Genomic DNA, 19,861 nt, shown 5'->3' with positions numbered 1-19,861 from the left:
AGAGGTAGTAAATGAAGTTACCATGGTGGAGAAAAAAGAAGAAAGACAGTTACATGTATGGGCCTGCAAGCTGGGACAGTCAGGTGGGAGGTGAGATACTTGCTATTGAAGCACCAGTATTCTTAGGTTAAGGTGTCCTTCATCTTGTAACATATCCAAATACTTCATGAGGTTGCTTCTCGCACAACCCACAGCAGGCCCTAAGACTTCATCTACTGGACTTCACGGAAATGGAGCTACCTGTCCATACATGGACTCAATGACCACACAGATTCCAGCTACACTAAGCAGCTCACTATGGAGCCTGATCTGGGATGGATGAGAACCTCAGGTGGGACCTCCTCCTTCTAAAGGGTACAAATTCTCAGCTGAAGAATCCAAAATTATCCCTGTGTGGAGACCTCTGTGCTCCTAGGACACCTCTGAAGCTTGACTACGAAGAATTCCATAAGACCAAATTTCAGAATATTTTCTCCAGGGAACTCCCTACAGGGACCTTTTGGTGGCCTTCATCCCAGCTGTCAGGAAACTGACTTGGTGAAATTGAAAAGTCAGAAAGTCAGGTTTACCAGCACAGTGACTCATTTTATTCTTACTTCTTTATCACCAATCCCTGTCTGACTCTTGAGCTTCTCCAATACGTACATATGTCTCAAAGCCAACACAAGTCCCAAACCCACAGCTCTAGGCGTTACCACTGCAGTTCTTTCCCAAAACTTCCTATGGTCTCCAGGGCTCCAATGACCAAGGAAGGGAAGACTGCTGTTGGTCAGCTACTGTGGTGGTTGATGTTGATTTAGGCTATAGGGATGTCCAACATTACACCATGGAATGATCAGTCAGAATGCAATGCGGCAAATGGACTGAAGCAGACTAGACTAGCTGTAAGAAGACCAGTTTTTTATCTACTTATATTAATGGAGGTAAGAGGTGATAGATGGAAGAGTTTAGTAATGAAATGGCAGTAAATCTGTAGAAAGTCCAATTAACTTAAGCACTGTTTATTATTTATACTGGAAACAAGTTTCTGTCTTGGGAGGATAAGAAAATTTATCCAAAAAGAGCAGCAAGATCTGGTTTGGGAAAAAGAATGGTTGGTGGTGGGGCGCCTGGGTGGCACAGCGGTTAAGCGTCTGCCTTCGGCTCAGGGCGTGATCCCGGCGTTGTGGGCGTGATCCCGGCGTTGTGGGCGTCATCCTGGCGTTGTGGGATCGAGCCCCACATCAGGCTCCTCCGCTGGGAGCCTGCTTCTTCCTCTCCCACTCCCCCTGCTTGTGTTCCCTCTCTCGCTGGCTGTCTCTATCTCTGTCGAATAAATAAATAAAATCTTGAAAAAAAAAAAAAAGAATGGTTGGTGGTGAAGGTAAATGTACTAGGCAGGGCTAGGAACAACGTGGACACGTTGTTTCAGTGATCAACTGAAACCAAGACAGTGCACTACTACTTTTTGGGAGAGGCTGCTCCCCGGGTCTGATCCGAGAGTGCTGAGGTACGGTGAGTGGTGATGTGTGATGCTGACACGGAACTCACTGGTATGTTGAGTTTTAGCATGTGTGACTCTGAGACGTGGATGAGGCATTGACTTGTGAATCAGGAGTTGTGAGCTGGAAGTGCAGGTTTGTAGTTTCAAAAGAGATATAGGAATAAACGTACACCTGGTTGATGTAGGTCGAATTGAAAGCATGTTGCCCAGAACTGGTGTGTGTCTTGGGTGTCGGGCAGAGGGCAGATAGAGTCAAAGCTCTTCAAGGTCGAGATGATGGTGGTTTTCCTTATTGAGCTCAAGTTTATGACTCAGACTCCACTTGGCTTGCCTTCAAGAGAGGTGTCATTGCACCTCTGTGGCTCTTGTCCTTCAAAAAGTCATAATGATTCCTAGTACCAACATGTGTAGGAGCTCTCCAGGTTCCCTTCTTCAGTTTAATTTCCCCAGGGAAAACTGAAAAAAGAAATCTCTCTCCATTTTTCGAACTTCAACAAAAGACCTCTATGTTAATATTTCAATGTTAAAGTAATTTTTTTAAATAGTCTACTCATCGTACAGCTAGTAAGTAAATCAAAGCCTATTAATTTGGGAAATTGGATTCTCCCAAACCTTGATTGCAAACTTAATCTTTTTATATCATATATCCATTCAAATGTTTTATACACCTTAAAAAACCAGACACATTATAATGATTACAAGATTGATCATTACTCTTTTACCAAAAAAAAATAAAATAGAAAAATTTTAAAAGCTACAAAGAACTAACTCCATGGACCAGAATTTATTTCTTCATTATATCAATCTTGATTCTGGTCTTTCCCCTCTTTTCTGTCTGATACTAATTCTGGTTCCAATTCTTATTTCTTCCCTGGATTAGAATCCTACTCACCTAACTTACAAGTTAGGTTACCTTCCCAGAACCACGAAGACAACAGTTGAGATTGACAATCAAAGATTTAGGAACAGAAACAAGGAACCTAGATGAATTTCTTACGTTTTTCTATTGGAGTCTGTTTCGCAGTTGGAGAGAGCCCTTTTCAGAGTTAAGAGTTTGTTCATACAAATCAGATATTTTGGTATCGATGTTTTGTCTAGTACAGGTTTCCTATAAAAAACCTTCGGTTTGGGTGCCTTTATCAGGTATTAGCCAGCACTCTAAAAACCCTGTTTTGTAACTATCATCAAGTCTTTCTGGATACCTACCCTAGATTCCATCTATGTCATACCACACAGGGAAGCATTGGTGGTTCAGTGGTAGAATTCTCGCCTCCCACGCGGGAGACCCGGGTTCGATTCCCGGCCAATGCAGTGAACTTTTGTCTGCTTTCATTTCCCTGGGGTTTTTATATTCCTCTCACACAAAATTATGCTGCATGGGCAAACAGCATCGTTTAGGAGTTTTGGTTGCTACTGCTGCAGTACTTGGATTCAACAACCACTGTCTTTGAAAGGGGGAGGGTTTCTGCGGGGTTTGCGTTTTAGTCTATCTGGACCTAAGACCACAGTTACTTTCAGCCTTTTTCCTGGAGGACCCACAGGACCCAAAAAGCCACCAGGTCACTGATGCCCGTTCTGGACCTTGGGTCGGCCGATGGGCCACGTCTCACCACGGAGCGAGGGCAGAGACAGCAAGGTCCCCGGAGGGGAGCCGCCGCAGGGTCGGCAGACACCCCAGTGGCATCGGCGGCCCAAGGAAAGCGCAGATGGGTGGAGAGGGACCCGCGTGGACGCGAGGGCACCTACGGCCAGAGGCCCCTCGCTCGCGCCGCTGCACCGCAACACCAGCGACCGGGTCCGTTCACGTCGTCAGCGGCGCGGCCTGCGCTCCTCCCGCCCGCGCCTCGCGGTTCCGGGGAAGGATGCCGCGTGCCCGGCGATGCGCCTCAACAGGTGTTAGCCCGAAAAGTGTATTTGTAAAAAGGGAGAAGGAGCTAAAGACTCTGGGAACTGTTGACCCGGATTTGTTTTCTAGCTCCTGGGCGCTCCTTGGGAGGGATTCCGATTTGAGGGTAGTAGGGGTTTGGACTGCGTTAGACACTACGGGTGATTAATTTTCATCTAAGAATAGCTTAAAATTTAAGCTTTTTAAGCCTATAGCGACATTTCACTTTTTAATAATTTATTCATGTTCAAGGGCTTTCTTACTCTGGCATTATGTCTTTCTACATTTTGTTCTAAACTGATGGTCATTTTTTAAAAGTTCTTACCTGGCAAGACTGTGTTGAAATCATCAGGGTGGTTTTACTATTTTAACTTGTTTGGGAATATCTCTATTTGTTGAATAAACACTGTGATACATAATTTCTCGTTTTTTAAGATTTTTCTCTAAACAGGAGTCAGGCTTTAGAGAGAACAATCTAGGGGCCTTGATCTTATTATAAAAAGGAAAATGATACATCACTTAGGTGATGAGGCACACTGAAAGGGTTCATCAGGTACCAGGGATTGACCCTGGATGATCAACTTCAAAACAATACCATTGTAAACCTAAGAGACTTTAAAGGCAAAGAAAACATCTTCAAGTTCACCAGGTAAAACTGTGAAATAAGTTACAAAAGCAACAGAATTAGATGAGCACTAACATAGAAAGCAAAGCAACAGTGAAGCAGCATTTTCAAGAAACGTACGTAAAGAAAGTGCAAATCACAGATATTAGATCCAGCCAACCTCCTTTTCAATGATCAAGGTATAGGAGAATGGCTCTGCTATGGCACTCTGGTGACCTTGTTCTTCTCCACGTGGGCCACACAGGCAAGGTTCAACTGCTGTTTGACCCAGTTCTTGGCTGAATACCTCCTTGGAACTTGGAAAGATAGGCAGTCTTGTGGGGTGCTATTGTATGGCTATTTCTCACTGATCTCTGTGGTAGATTGCCTGTCCTGAGGCAGGCTACAAGTAGGCAGTTTTTCATCTGTCTCCCTGGTTCTGGTGAGACCTGGAAATTTCCACCTTGCCTCCACCTCCCTAGGATGCAACTACAAGTTATCAAACAACTTGGCAGCAATATGGAATTGGCTCCTTCAGGACAGAGCAAGCCACCACTTGTGTTTTCTTGTCATCTGATCCCTCCGGCGTGGTGTCATGCTGTGGGATTACAGATGTGGGGAGCTGACAACATGCTACACTTGCTAATGCTGTGTGTCTAAGTAATAATTACCTCAGTTCATTTGAGACTTTTGTCTCCTTACGGGTCAGTTCTACAGAAGTGTGACATGATATACTGTTGCTTAGGGACTGCTATACTGCTTGACAAATGTGGTATTCAAGTGCGACCGGTAAGGTCGTAGTGCTTTCTCAGAGGAAAGACAGACGGAGTGCATGGGCCAGGTTAGGGGATATGAGAAGGCTTCTCAGGATGATGTGGGGGTGGTTATGAGCCAGGGGAGTAAGGACCTTTTGACTATCCATACGTCCATGGATAGATAATTGGAGGTTCAGCAGTGACAAGGAAGGATTGAAAGCAGCCACCTAAATGGTGCTTTAACTGTTGCTAAAAGTCTGTTGAGACTGAGTGGATGACCTCTTAAAAACAAAAGCAAGTATGTGGCTGTGCTTACTGTAGTGGTACTGCTCCCTCCATGGCCCCCACTCCATCCCTCTCTTCCCCTTATCCTGATCTCAGGTAATAAGAAGACTCCCCACTACACCAATGGGCCTCACAGAGTAGTCACACCTCCTTGCTCTCCCTGAGCTCTTTGGCAAGGAGATGAAATGGTCTCCTGGCTGCTGTGTAACCTGTCAAGTACAAGTGTTCAACTCCTTGCTCTGTGTTCCTGTAAGAGAGTGTAAATTCAACTGACAGTGTGGATAAAACTTGTGGTAAAGAGAAAAAGAAGTCAAAGTTAAGAGAAAGGCCTCTGTGCCAAATTAATGTATAGCTGTGAAAATGTATAACTGAAATCAATGAGCTGCATGTTTATACTATGAATACTCTTAAAGTGTTAGAGGAGATTCTTCTGTTCAGAGCACTGCCATGTGTAAAGTGCTAATAAAACAAACTCCCCTGACATTTGCCACCAATGGATGGCTTAAAATTTAGCATGGGTGCCTAAACCCTCTGATGTCTAAAGTTTGACTGTATAAATAATGTCTTATTGATTGGCAAGTCAAAAATTTTAATCTCAACAGCTCTGACTGCAGTGTTATCAGATCTCTGCCAGCAAGAGTGACTGATAAACCCCACCAGCTTTCAGTAGCTTGCTTGCCAAGTGAAGTTTCTTGGGAATATGTAGATAAATCCTTCTGGCAATGCTCAGAAATCAAGAATGGGATGCTTAACCAACTAAGCCACCCTGGTGCCCCTAACTCTTATCTTCCTGTAAGAAAAATAAAGTGGCCATCAAAATGAAAATTAAATTACTGAAACAACTTCTCTCTGGTTTTTAAAAAATCTGCTCTGCTTCCAACCATTGTTAGGTCTTCAGAAGCTGTTACCTTCGTTTCTGGTGCTCATTTATTTCTGCCAACACTTCCAAAGATGGATTTAGGGACCCTCCTGTGCACCATGTTCCTGAATTTCCTAAAGGTGAAGTATGCCAATGAAACTATTCAAGCAACAGCTCCATATCCACAAAATTTAGAATCCGCGAGACCACTGCAAGTAAAAAAGCCAGGCTTACATTTTTATTGCAACTAATCTTACCTGGAAGAAAAGGAAAATACCAGAACAGGACATGGAGTCTTCAGTTCAAGATCGCTGAGATACAAGGCAGCTCTTCAGTTTATTTGTCCCTAGTGGACTTAAAGTCTATGGGAAAACTGACTATGAAGAGGTTGGATGGTGGTAAATAAAATTTGAGATTATATTTAAAAGACTGATAATTTATAGTGTTAGTTTTAAATGTGGGGGGGAATATGAAGTCTCATACAGGTTGGGGCATATAATTCGTGCTTATAGGTTGGTGGGTAGTGTATAGGAGAGTTTGAAATTCACACTCCATTTTACTTAGCAGTTCTGCTTTCTGGAATGTATCCTCAATAAATAGTTAACTCTATTTTCCCGCCAGTCTTCGGAAAGGGAAAACAAACCAAACTAGAGCAAAACACACTGAATGAACTCAGTGTGCATAGATTCCCTGACCGGGAATCGAACCCGGGCCGCGGCGGTGAAAGCGCCGAATCCTAGCCACTAGACCACCAGGGAGCTGTGCACCAGGAGCTTTTTTTTTAAATCCTCTGACAAGATTCACACCCTTTCCTGATCTCTAGAAAAGCCCCCCGCCTGCCTTTACCACCGTGCCTCCCACCCTTTTAAGGAATTGCCCCCCCTAAGCCCTCCCTCCCTGCTTTCTCAATAAAAAGAGCCCCACAGGAAAGACCGAGAGCTCGGCGCGCCCCGAGCCCCGCCATGTCCCCAAGTCCCAGCCGCACCCCACCCCACCCCCAGCTGCCCTGGAGACGCGCCTTCGCGAGGCCGCGTGCGGACACGAGGTCGCCGCGAGGTTGCCGAGGAGAGGCGCCCGGCGTGAGACCCGGCGTCCCCAACATCACCCGGCGGACTCCGGGGGACGCAGCAGCACAGGGCGCAGAGCGGACCGAGACCGCCTTCAGGAGCGCTCGGCGGCCCCGAACTGGACGCGGGGTCTCGCCCCCGCAACCCGCCGCCCTGCGCTTCCGACCTACCTCAGCCGAGGCTCCGCACGCTCGGGCCCAACAGTTCTCTCGGACGCCGGCCTTTCTCCCGCGCCACACGGCCGCTCGGGCGGAAAACCCCGTCTCTTCTTTCGCTGGCCGCCGTCTGGGAGCCACACACTCTCCCCTCCGGCCCGCGTTCGGCGAACGACTGTCCCGTACCGGCGGGAGAAGGACTCCCCTCGCCACCTCGCTCCGCTAACACTCGGGCTTGGAGACCTCTCACCTCGGGACCGGGCCCGGGCCGCCGTGGACGCCCTTCCTGGGCTCGGCGCCTCAAACTAGCCTCCTCCGGCCCGGCCCCCTCAGCGCGGCCCCTCTCGCGGGTCCGAGCCGCGCACCCCTGCGTGCGGCCTGCGGACCAGCCCCGGGCGGCGTCGAGTCCCTGGGTCTGGGCGGGCGACGCGCAGGTGCGCGGGGCGCGCGGACACCGGCGGCGAACTCGCGGCCCGGCACCCGCTGCCCTCGCGGCCCTAACGTCCCGGCGCGACTGAGCCGCCGAGACGCCCAGGCGGGAGCGACCGGGAGGAGAAGGGCAGCCTCCCCTCTCGGTCCTGTCCGAGATCAGCTTCCCAGGACGCTCTGGAAGAGACAGAGAGGGAGAGGTGGAAATAGAGCCGAGGGAAAGGAAGAACTCCGTGCGATTTTCCTCATCTGAAAACCGCATGACGATGAAATCGGGGTCCCGTCGCTGGTGGAGGTGAGTCGAGTTCCCGTCTCCAGTGGGAGCCAAAGCCTTGGCCTGGCTACCAGTGAGTGAGCGGCCCCTGTTCCTTTGGCGTTTGAACGTCTCCCCTGGGCTCTCTGTGGATTCCAAGGAGGCAACTGGTAAATTTATTTTTAATGCAGTTACTTGAAGTAAGAGTACTTTCAAATCTTTTAGCAAAGGAAACGGTTTCTGCTGGGTTTTGAATGAGGACTTCCAGGAGTGCGGGAAAGTAGAGAAAGCAACTGCAGTTGAAAATCACACACCCAGGAACTGCACTACAGCCACGTGGGTTTGGCTCTTAGGCTGGACGCATTTTATTTTAAATGCACTGTTGGTTGAATTTAAGATGAATTTAGGACGTTCGTGATGCATAGTTTAATTTTAATAGTTTTTAACTTAAATACACATTTTAAAAGTCATATAACAAGCACATGAAGGCTGCCATTTTTACAAAAATGGAAAAGAAAGACGATGTGTAAATGAGAAAGTATCATAAAATGGTTTTAAATATTGGTTGTTTGCACTGAAGTTTTTCCCCCCTTGGATAGGTAACCTCGAACTCCTCTTTCTACAAAATCTAACAATCACTGCAAGACCCCAAGATTCGACTTTCTAGCTCCAACCTACTCTTCCCTACACCTTTTCTCAGCATCTCTCCCTCATCTTTTTTAATACAATAAAAGTCTATTCTTACCCAGCCTCCAACTTCAACCTCATAGTCAACTAACAGTTGGGTAAGTTAGAGGCCCTCCCTGGGACTTTATCTCCCTACAAAGAACAGAGAATTCCAAACCAAACGTTGTATTCATGGTCATAAATAATAGAAAATTTTGCTCTAGCCAAAGAACTGGAATATGAACTTTGTTTTCAATAAAAATCTAGATTCGTGGTTGAGTGTTGCAGACATTTTGTCTCTCCATCAGCTCTAACGGTAACTGGAGATTTCGTTTTTCTGGAAGCTGCAATAGAGGATCTTTGGGTAAGGGACCAGACATAATATGGGAGGACATATGTCTTACAATGAGATGAGAGAAGTTAAGGGACCACAGATCTTGATTTGTATGTTGGCTACTTTGGTATGTACACATTTCAAAATTTGCTGAGATGTGTGAAAAAGTCAAAGCTGGAAGACTTACTATTAAGCTGCATATTACTATAAACAAGACAGTGTGGGAGTGACAGAAGGATTGAGGCACCTAAAATAGACCACCTCTGGTCAAATGATTTTCCAAAAAGAGACACAAAAGCAATTCAATGGGGAAAGGACTATGGTTTCAACAAATAGCATTGGAACAACTAGATATCTACATAGTGAAAAAACCTACAATCCCTACCTTACAATAGACATGAAAGCTAATTTGAGTTGGATCATAGACCAAATGATACACGTGCTACAACTATAAAGTTTGAGAAAAAAATGCATGGGAACATCCTTATTACCTGGTGGTAAGCGAAGTAAATATTATACAAAAAAAAGTAAAAAAGAAAAATGACAAGTTAGACTTTAACAATATTAAATATTAAAATGATAAATTAGAATTTAAAATATTAAACTAATATTAGTCTAATTAAATTAGACTTTAACAATATTCATACTTATAATGTTAAATATTAAAATTATAAAAATAATTAAAATACTTAAAATGTCTTCTCATTAAAGATTCCATTCAGTGAAAAGGCAAATCACAGACTGGGAAAAAAATATTCACAAAACATATCTGACAAAGACCCTATCTCCAGAATTTAAAATGACCTCTTGTAATCAATATTAAAAGCTGAAACACCCGTTTTTTAAAATGGGCAAAAGCTTAAACAGACACTTCAGAGAGAAAGATATACCAATGGCCAGTAAGCACATATAATAGTGCTCATTATCACTAGTTACCAGGGAAATAGATATTAAAACTGCACTGAGATACCACTGCACCCACCACTGCATGGCTAAAATTGTAAAGCCTGGAAACACCAAATCTTGGTGAAGATGTGGAACAACCAGAACTCTCACACGTTTTTTGGGGAATGTGTTATAACCATTTTGGTTTTACAGTTTCTTACACATTTAAACATAAATTTACATAAACATCCCTTTATTCCCATAAATTCTTCACCTAGATAGTCTTCCAGGAGAACTGAAAACAAATGTCCAAACCAAGAATGTTCGTAGTGTCTTTATTAACTGTAGCCCAAAGTAGAAACTACTCAAGTGTCCATTATCAGGACACTGGTAAACAGATTGTAACAGATCCATATAGTGGGATGCTATTCAGCAATAAAAAGGCATAAACTTTTGATATACTCCACAATATAAAGAAAACTCAGAGACATTATTCAGAATACAGCAGCGTACATACTCCCATGATTCCATTTACAAGAATTTCTAGGAGAAGCAAAACTAAGGTACAAAATATCAGCACAATAATTTTCAAAAATAATGCAGAGGATAATGACAATGAGGGTGATGATTCTACTGATTATGATATTATTGAGTAGCTACTAAATTCAGGCACAGACAATGACAGAATGAAGTGGTTACTCTCATTAGCCCCATTTTATAGAAGAAAGAATTGAGGCACATAAAGTATAAGCTACTTCTCCAAGACCACACAAGGGCAGGATCAGATTTGCAAACCAGAGCCTGGGCTTCTGAACACAAATTGATCAGATCTTTCTTCTTCTCAGTTTTAGGTATTTCTGGTTTTCTCAGATGTAGGGGTGAGAAAAGGAGAGAGAAGGAAAGAGAGGGCAAGAGGAGGAGTGAGGGATAGAAACACAAAGATCTGTAGTCAACAAAGAGCAGAGCAGGAAACTATTATGAATGTTTTTACATCAAAGGTTATAAGAATTTCTGGGAGGTTGGTGATCTGCAAGCAAGTCAAAGATTCTTAAGCCAAAGTGGTTAAGTATTGTGCTGAGGTCAGAACATGAATCATAAATTTTAAAGCTGAAAACTAAAATATTAAAGTTTCTAGAAGAAAATGTAGGAAAACATATTCACAATCTTGGGCAGGAGAGATGTCTTAGAGTAAGATACCTTAACAATAAAAGAAAAAATAAAGAAATTAGATTTCATCAAAATTAAAAACTTCTGCTCATCAAAAATCACCATAAGAAAGTAAAAAGGCAATCCATAGAGTAGGAAAAGATATTTGCAATATTCTTACCAGAATATGACTCAAATTTTGAATGGATAGAGAACTTCTAGAAGTCAATAATAAAAGCCAAAGCATTAAAAATTAGCAAAACACCAGAATAGGCTTTCTTCACAAAAGATAATTTCTAAATGAGCAAAAGACATAAGATGCTCATATCATTATTTGTTAGGGAAGCACAAATTAAAACCACAGTGAGATACCTTTATGCACTCACAAAAATCAGTAAACTGTTAAAGAGGGAGAACAACTGCTGAAAAGAATATAGAGTAACTATACCTGGTTGCTGTTGACAAGGTAAAATCACACAGTCATTCTGGAAAACTGTTTGGCAGTTCCTAATAAAGTTAAATTTACGCCTATCCCATGACCTAGCAATTCCACGACAAAATATATACTCTAAAAATGAATGCACATGTATAAGGGCTTTGTTTACAATGGCCCAAACTAGAAATTATCCAAGTATCATCAACAGCAGTATGGTCACACATGGGAATAACACTCATCAAGAACACTATAACACACTTAGCAGTATGGATGCATCTCAAAAACATTATGTAGCATGGGCGGGGGGGAGCCAGACACACAAAAAAGTATATTCACTTCTGTGAATTTCAAAAATAGTCAACACTAACCTATGGAGATAGAAATCAGAACCGTTTATATCTACTTAATCATATGTTTTTGTTGAACCATTTTAAAGTAAGTTCTATCATGATCATTGAACCTAAATACTTCAGCATGCAAATGACTTCATTGACTCCAATATTCCTTAATTCAGTCTTTCAATCCACTAGACTAGGGCCAGCAATTTTTTTTGTAAAGTGCCCAATAGTAAGTAGTTTAGGCTTTGTAGTCCATATGGTCTCTGTTGAAATGCTCAGCTCTGCCATTGTAACACAAAGGCAGCCATAGATAATACATAAATGAATAAGTATGGTTGTATTCCAATAAAACTTTATTTACTAAACAGCTCTGAGTGGGATTTGGCCAGCAGGCCATAGTTTACTGACCCCTGCACAAAAATCACAGTTCTTTTTCATACCCAAAGTATCACAACTCATGATAGTGAGAATTCCTTCAAGCTGGCTATGTGTTTTTTAAAGATCCTAGTGCATTGTTAACGAATCACTGCCTTCTGATCTAAGCTTTCCCATGCTCGCCCTGTAATTCCCCAGCACCATTCCTGGAAGTAGTCATTTCTTTAAGAAATCTTGATTCATTTTGTAGGGAATAGTATTAAAGATAAAAACCTGGATACTATGCATAATCATGGACCTTTGGGTGATGTTGCTTTTAAATCAGTTCACAGCGCTATAGTAGATTGTAACTGAATTTATTTATTTTACATATATAAAATGTTCATTTGAAAATAGCAGTAGGGTGCCTGGGTGGCTTCGTGGGTTGAGGCCCCATTTCTTGATTTTGGCTCAGGTCATGAGCTCAGGGTCTGGGAATCGAGTCCTGAGTTGGGCTCCACGCTCAGCAGGAAGTCTGCTTCAAGATTCTCTCTTTCCCTCTGCCCTACCCCCACTCACTGTCTCTCTAAAATAAATAAATAAATCTTTTTAAAAAATGCTTTAAAAATAAAAGTGATTTGGGACACCTGGCCGGCTCAGTCAGTAGAGCATCTGACTCTTGATTTTGGGGTGGTGAGTTCCAGCCCTACGTTGGGTGGAGAGATTATTTTTTAAAAATAAAATAAATTAATTTTAAAAAATAACAATGATTATGCCTGTTTGGGGCCTTGTAATTTTTTCTTTTCTCTTGGGCTCAAAATCTTGATTGCGAGTTAACAAAGTTACTTATCTAACTTGTTGCTAAAGTGTAAAGTCCTTTCAAAACAACAAAAAGAAATCAGAATGATTTGCTTAAGCAAAGCATAAGTAGGTGGGAATTGGTTGGAAAGGACTGTATTGATGTTTCTGAGCTGACAGAAATTTTGTATAGCTTTATCTAGGTGTGGATGGTTTTACATCAAAAATATTAAAGGAGGCGCTGCAAACGCCTGCGGGTTTGTGGCGCGCCGTGATCGTATAGTGGTTAGTACTCTGCGTTGTGGCCGCAGCAACCTCGGTTCGAATCCGAGTCACGGCAGTAACTGCTATCTTTCTTGACAAAATTTGGAAAGTATTTTATCCTTGGTTTTAATCTCCTCATCACTTTTTGTGGCCTAACATCAGGGTTTGCGGTGGCTCCCTAATACTTTGCAGTCAGGAGAAGGGGAGGAAATCCGACCCTGCACTAACCTGGGATCAGGTATTCGGTCTTCCAAAACCGTGCCTCATATCTGAGCATGCGCAGAACTATCCCAAAAGGTAAAGGGCTATCCATTTACATAACGGTGTAGGCGTAACCGTTTTTCTGGTTGGGATATTTCAGATGTTGATGGGGCCTTTTTAGACACTATGACAACGAGCTTTTTATGAGTTTGTATTCCGCAGGGTATTTTACAATAAAATCTAACAAAAGCCAATTACATGCCATTTTCTACCCCTCCCACCCAATTTTTATGCTAATAGTACTAATATTGAAATCTAACTCACGTAGAATGTGATACACGATCCTAACTGCACAGCCCAATGAGCTCTGATAAATATCAAATACTGCTGTGCCTCAGTTTCGAACCGCAGGAGCCGCAACTACAACGTGAAGCGCTAACCTCTGTACCATCACAGCGCTGGAGGAAACCGCTAGCAATTGGTGTGTGTCCTGTAATATTTTTGATGCAAAAATATTCGCAATATTTTCTTGCTTTGTACTTGAACAACTACAGGGTCTTGCACTTTTCTCTCTTTCAGGTCCTCTCTCTCCATTTGTCCCTCCCCATTCTGATACAAAATAAAAAACAAATCTCGTCTTTCAGGATCTGGCCAGTGCGTCTCCACAAGCCTGGTGGGAGGTCTCCTTGTCCTCAACCGTGCTTCTTTCCGTTCTCCTGAAGGTTCTTTTTTGGCCCCGACCCTTTTCCTGCTCCCTCACACCGACCCCATTGGCCCCTGAAGATGGAACGCAGTTGAATTGAGCCCTTGGAGCTTAAGCTGCACAGATGGTGCACTGTCGGTCTCTCTGCGGCCCAGCCTGGGGGACATTGCAGGGTTCGGAATCAATTGACCAAAATAAAACCTTTTGAATAGAATGTCCCCTTTTTAAAAACATTTTCTATTTCAGCTCTCAGAGTTCTTCAAAGGATTAAAAGCTTAAAGGTGACAATGTATGTAAAAAAACGAAGACCAACCAAAGGAGAAGGGCAAAGACTATACAGAACTTGCTATAGCAAGGGCATCAGCCATGGTCACTTGCATTTTAAAAGAGACAAAAGCTGAGGGAGGAGTGGGAAAGCTTTATAGTAGGAAAAAGGGAAGACTTAAGCCATAGAAGCTATTGGCATGGGAAAGCTGTAAGTGGGTAACTAGAAGCTGAGCATCCTGTATGACTGGTTAGGGTGCGTATTTGACTTTCTCTGACTGGTCATAAGTTGCAATGGGAATAAAAATTAGGGAAGCTGTAAGTTATTAATCAAATCCTGGCCATTTTGAACCAGTTGTTCCACAAGTTTATTTTTTAGCTCCCTGGATTGTTACTAGAGTTAAAAGCCTGACTTCCTACAAATCTGACTTCTAGCAGGCTGCTTCCTGGGAGCTGGCTGCAGGTGGAGGACCAGAGTTTATCAGAGTGTGTGTGTGTGTGTGTATAAATATGTTTATATATGCGTGTTTATATATATGTTATGTATAACATATTACATAACATATATATAAACATATATGTGGTCTAGCCATTGTCCCTTTGTATGTTCAGACTCTCAAGTGCATTAATTCAGCAAGTCCTAATTGAGTGCTCTGGGCATTCAGCTTTCCTTGGGCCCTCTCTACTCAGCCTAGGGGGTAGAGGGGTGGTAGGGTCGCGGCCCCGGTTGTCTCCGGAGGTTCTGGCTTCTGAGGTCGGTGAGGGGCAAGGCAGGGCGAGGCCATTTGGGTGCCCCAGTTTCGGAATTACCCAATGCACCGGTTTCAAACGCGACAAACGGCTCATTTGTCACTCTAATCTCTCCGGTTTTCCAAGACTTTGGAGCCTGCCCAATCACACAGCAGGGGTTGGTAGCCATTTGCGTTTAGTGAGGGATCACTCTCTATTATAATGAAGAAAGAGGGTGCACCGTGTCTCTGTGGCGCAATCGGTTAGCGCGTTCGGCTGTTAACTGAAAGGTTGGTGGTTCGAGCCCACCCAGGGACGGTATGGGCCTTTTTACATCGGTTTGGTTCCTTGGCAAAGAGCAAGATACTTCACTTCCCTCCTTTCAAGTGCTATCAGGCCCCCTTCTTGAGCTCCCATGACCTCCCAGAAGATCTGCCGGGAAGAAATGTAGTTAGGAAACACAGAAGTTCCTAGAAACAAGGAACAAGACAGGCTTGATGTAGAGCGTGTATTGTGGGATGGAATCTTGTTTCTTTGGGCTAGTAACAAATTTTATGTACCTCAAATTTTCAACTGTGTAATAGCATCTCGTGGGATGTGTCTGGATTTAGTAATCAATAACGCTATCAGAATCGTGAGCATTATTATTATCTTCTGCATTATTTTTGATGAAGGCATTTCTTTGTACTATTACTTTAACTTTTATGTGTTATTTTAAAAAAATAAGTTGGTCTTATGATAATCAAATACTCTTGTAGCCATCATCCGTGTACCCATATCTTTTGCCGCTTACACAAGTATTTCTGTAGGAGAGTCCTGTAAATGCAATTGCTCTGTCATAGTGGTTACAGTATGTTTTTTAATGTAAATTTGCCCTTCATTGTAGTGGTACCACTTTATAGTTCAATTTATTTTTCTAAATAGGAGAATTCTTTTCCTCGTACTCTTGCTAGCACAACACACTTTCTATATACACTTATCTTTGATCATCTAATAAGGGGAGTGTTTTCCTCCTGACTTAACTAACAGGGAGGTACAACAGATGACATAGTGGGCATTAAGCAGTAGGATATCTCTGCATCTACTCCTCAACTAACTGCCAAGATATTTTTATATAACTGTAACTGATTTGTGCAGAGACCTGTCAACCAGGTGCAGAGAAGACTGGCCAGTGTGGCCTCTTTAACAGCTTTGTGCCAAGCAGCTTACCTAGAGGGAGAAAAAACTCACTGGTCCCAGACATTTGTTCCTTTTCTCCTCTCTCTATAAATAGTAAGGGTGAGTTAGTATGTTGTCTGTATTCGTCAGGATTCTCCAGATAAACAGAATCAATATAGAACTAATACACACAACATACTAACTCATCCTTAGCACTTCAGATAGATAGGGAGATAGGGAGATTGGTAGGTAGGTAGGTAGGTAGGTAGGTAGACTGATAGATAAGATAGATGGATGATAGAGTAAGAAAGACAGAGACTTATTGTAAGGAATTAGATCACACGACTGTGGGGGCTTTGCCCTTGCAGGATAGGATGGCAGGATGGAGACCCACAGAAGGCTGTTTGACTCCAAAGGCGTTCTGCTGACAAAATTTTCTCTTTTTTCAGGAAGGTTAGTCTTTCTCTACTAAGGCCTCTAGCTGATTGGGTGAAGCCCACTCACATTATGGAGGGCAATCTGCTTTAGTCAAAGTCTACTGATTTAAATGTTAATCTCATCTAAAAATGCCTTTACAGAAACATTTAGAATATTGTTTGGCCAAGTATCTGGGTGCTGTGACCTAGCCAAATTGACACATAAAATTAACCATCACTCACGCTATATTATTCCTTGACAGTTTTTGGCAGCTATTTCCACAAAAAGTCACATACCTGAGACACATCATCGTACCCAAGAGAATTCTGCGTCTGACAGGGGCACCTTGTGTTAGAGCCATTGGTTCATATTCCCTTGATTTTTCTGTTGAGCCTCAGGAGCAGAAATTAAGCTCTATGACTTTTACATACTATGCGTAATTCTTGGACAGTCTTTTTCTTTCTCATTTGTACATTGTCAATTATTTTCTCCCATCAGTGGTATCGATGTGGAATTCTGGTTTTGCTTTTATGAAGTGAACATCCAGAGATGATCTCTGTTGGGTGGTAGTTCACAAGGACCCATTCTATGTTGGATGGTAGATGACAGATAGTCTAATCTGTGAGTCTTTTATGACTGGCTCTTTGTCCTGAGGTTTTTGGTATTTTCTGGTGTTTGAGTCTGCAGTGTTGAGAATTTGTTCACATCTTATCCAACACTAGATAAAATTCTATGGACCCAAAAGTGGAATACTTACTATCTATAACAAGAATTATCTCAACACACTGTGATTCTCCCCTAAGAACTCTTTTCTTTTTTTAAAGATTTTATTTATTTATTCGACAGAGAGAGAGACAGCCAGCGAGAGAGGGAACACAAGCAGGGGGAGTGGGAGAGGAAGAAGCAGGCTTATAGTGGAGGAGCCTGATGTGGGGCTCGATCCCATAACCCGGGATCACGCCCTGAGCCGAAGGCAGACGCTTAACCGCCGTGCCACCCAGGCGCCCCCTCTCCCCTAAGAACTCTTGACTTTAATAAATTGCTCTACATGGTGGGGATCATAGAAAAGAAAGGAAACTGAATTTCTGGTATCCATTAGTCTGTTTCGTAGTCTATACTGAAGTTACTAAATGATAGAATAATTTCACAACTGTTTAAATCAGGCTAAAGATAGGAGGAAAAGGATATTTATGCCATTACAATTAAGCAATTAAGTGAACAAATAGGGCTTCTGACAGTTATATAAATCAAGATTTAATAATTTACAGAACTGTTAACTAGTTCATCTTTTTATTAAAAAAAAAGAAAAAATCTTCTTAAAATGGATTTTTAAAAACTGATAAAATTCAGTGACCATAATGCAAAAGACTCTGAGAAGGCCCTATTGCACTGAAAAGGCTATCGTAAAATTACTCAGATTTCCAGTAGTGCGTCTTCTCCAAACATTTAATGGTATATAGTTATTAACTTTTATTTTCCTCACTGATAAGCATTTTTAATAAATAACATTGCCTCTTTTCCTTTCAATGGTGTTATTACTTTCTACAGTTAGTTCTTTTAGAATGCCCAGTAATTTTAGGAGAAATTTCCATTGTATAATTACAAATTATTTTCTAAGGAAACTAATTGGTATAATTTGTTTTCTTCTGGAGGGTATGGACAAATTAGGTCTCTTAACAATTCAAAGGAGGTGCTGCCCAGATTGGTCTATGGTTACTAATAATCACTTATATGAATTGAAAATAAGAGAAATTAAGTATTTCAACCAAAAAAAAAAGAAATTTTACTATGTATGTTCAAATTTTCAGAGAGAATTTGGCTTCTTTCCATTTTCATTGGTAATTTTGTGCTTTTTCTATGTGATTCCCTGACATTATTCTTTCTGAGTAATCAAATGACTGTCACCTGCTCACATCAAAATGATCAACATGTTGCCTGGACCATGGTCGTATGACCATTCTAACCACACTGCTACAAAAGGGGGGCAATTGCTCATATCTTATTAAGAATCTAACATGCTGGGGCGCCTGGGTGGCACAGCGGTTAAGCGTCTGCCTTCGGCTCAGGGCGTGATCCCATCGTTGTTCGGCTCAGGGCGTGATCCCATCGTTGTGGGATCGAGCCCCACGTCAGGCTCCTCCGCTATGAGCCTGCTTCTTCCTCTCCCACTCCCCCTGCTTGTGTTCCCTCTCTCGCTGGCTGTCTCTATCTCTGTCGAATAAATAAATAAATTCTTTAAAAAAAAAAAAAAGAACCTAACATGCTAAGGATCTGATCCAAGATTCTGAATTTCACCAGTTTGTATTGTATGAGAATTTCTATTCTGGCTTGTTGTTCTTAAACTGGAACATGTAATTTCCAACTTGTCACTGACTTTGGTTCAAATAACAAAATGGCCTTAGCTTTAGATACTCCACAGATTAGCAAGAGTGTTCTATTACTTAGAATAGTCCAGAACAGGAAAATCGCTCTTTAATATTTACTGGCTAGCCATACAAAAGCTATTTTACATTTTTGAAGTAAGGATTTTTAAAATATTGATCAATCAGTCAATTAAAAAGTTCACCTGTTAGCTAAAGTTGATCCAAGTGATTCTTGAGCCTTATTATCCTGTTTAGGCCTATGCTGACTAGAAAACTGGGTATGAAGTAGATTCCACACTTCTTAGGATATTTGTGATTATACTCACACTTTTTTCTTCCGCTCATATTCATGTGTTTAAATGCTGGTACAGGACCATTACCCTGTGGTAACATCCAGCTGATGTATCAAAAAGAGACTGAGACTCTCATGGTCAAATTATCTCCATTTGAAGCAGAATTTTGACCCAACACTGGCAGCTTAAAAATTCTGAAAAGGAAAAGACACAAATCTGGTTTCAGCAGATGGACACTGGCAGAGATAACTTGTCATGGAGAATTTTCAGCTAAACTTTCAATTCTATTCAGAAAACCTCCAAATCACTGAAATTGGTTTCCTTCATGACCCAGTGAAATTGCTCCCAAGGCAGATTGCTTAGCTTGTCCTTTTACAAATTCCAGAATATTAGCCTATGAAAAAAAAAAAGAAGGGGAAAGAGAGAGGGAGAGAGCCATTGTTTTCTGATTGTGTTTTCTTTTCTCCCCTCTCACCTATTTTGTTTTCGTATAATTTTTTGGAGAGAGGCTTTAAAGATCAACAGTTTATGAGAGTGAATTATGTACCGATAATTGTCTTGTTCCCTGTGGGTGGCAGTGTCATTTGGTACAACAATTCTGGAAAATTATTTGACATTATCTACTAAAAGTGACTGTAAATATAAATATAGAAATAGATATAGATAGGGAAATAGGCTTATATGTATATATCCTGTGACCCAACAATTCCAATTTTAGCTAAATAGCCAACTACGTT

At 42.0% G+C, this 19,861-nt stretch overlaps 1 protein-coding gene and 4 non-coding genes across 6 annotated transcripts in view; 4 read left to right on the top strand and 1 right to left on the bottom strand.

Annotated features, from left to right (window-relative positions):
* Positions 1-2,723: 2,723 nt before the first annotated feature.
* On the top strand, positions 2,724-2,794 carry TRNAG-CCC (transfer RNA glycine (anticodon CCC)). The gene has a single exon. It is a non-coding gene; the product is annotated as a tRNA-Gly (tRNA).
* Positions 2,795-6,557: 3,763 nt separating this feature from the next.
* On the bottom strand, positions 6,558-6,629 carry TRNAE-UUC (transfer RNA glutamic acid (anticodon UUC)). The gene has a single exon. It is a non-coding gene; the product is annotated as a tRNA-Glu (tRNA).
* A 916-nt stretch (positions 6,630-7,545) lies between these two features.
* The window catches only part of LOC123779200 (myomegalin-like), a 46,046-nt gene continuing 33,730 nt past the window's right edge, over positions 7,546-19,861 (top strand). For both annotated transcript variants that reach the window (XM_045777122.2, XM_045777121.2), the window contains exon 1: positions 7,546-7,817. The gene's annotated coding sequence lies outside the window, so the exon portion shown is untranslated. The remainder of the gene's footprint in view (positions 7,818-19,861) is intronic.
* TRNAH-GUG (transfer RNA histidin (anticodon GUG)) lies at positions 13,001-13,072 on the top strand. The gene has a single exon. It is a non-coding gene; the product is annotated as a tRNA-His (tRNA).
* TRNAN-GUU (transfer RNA asparagine (anticodon GUU)) lies at positions 15,138-15,211 on the top strand. Its single transcript has one exon. It is a non-coding gene; the product is annotated as a tRNA-Asn (tRNA).

The sequence above is a fragment of the Ursus americanus genome, chromosome 12, assembly GCF_024610735.1.
Source record: "Ursus americanus isolate L20-20 chromosome 12, mUrsAme1.1.p, whole genome shotgun sequence".
NCBI lineage: Eukaryota > Metazoa > Chordata > Mammalia > Carnivora > Ursidae > Ursus > Ursus americanus.
This window is presented reverse-complemented; position numbering and strand designations above follow the sequence as displayed.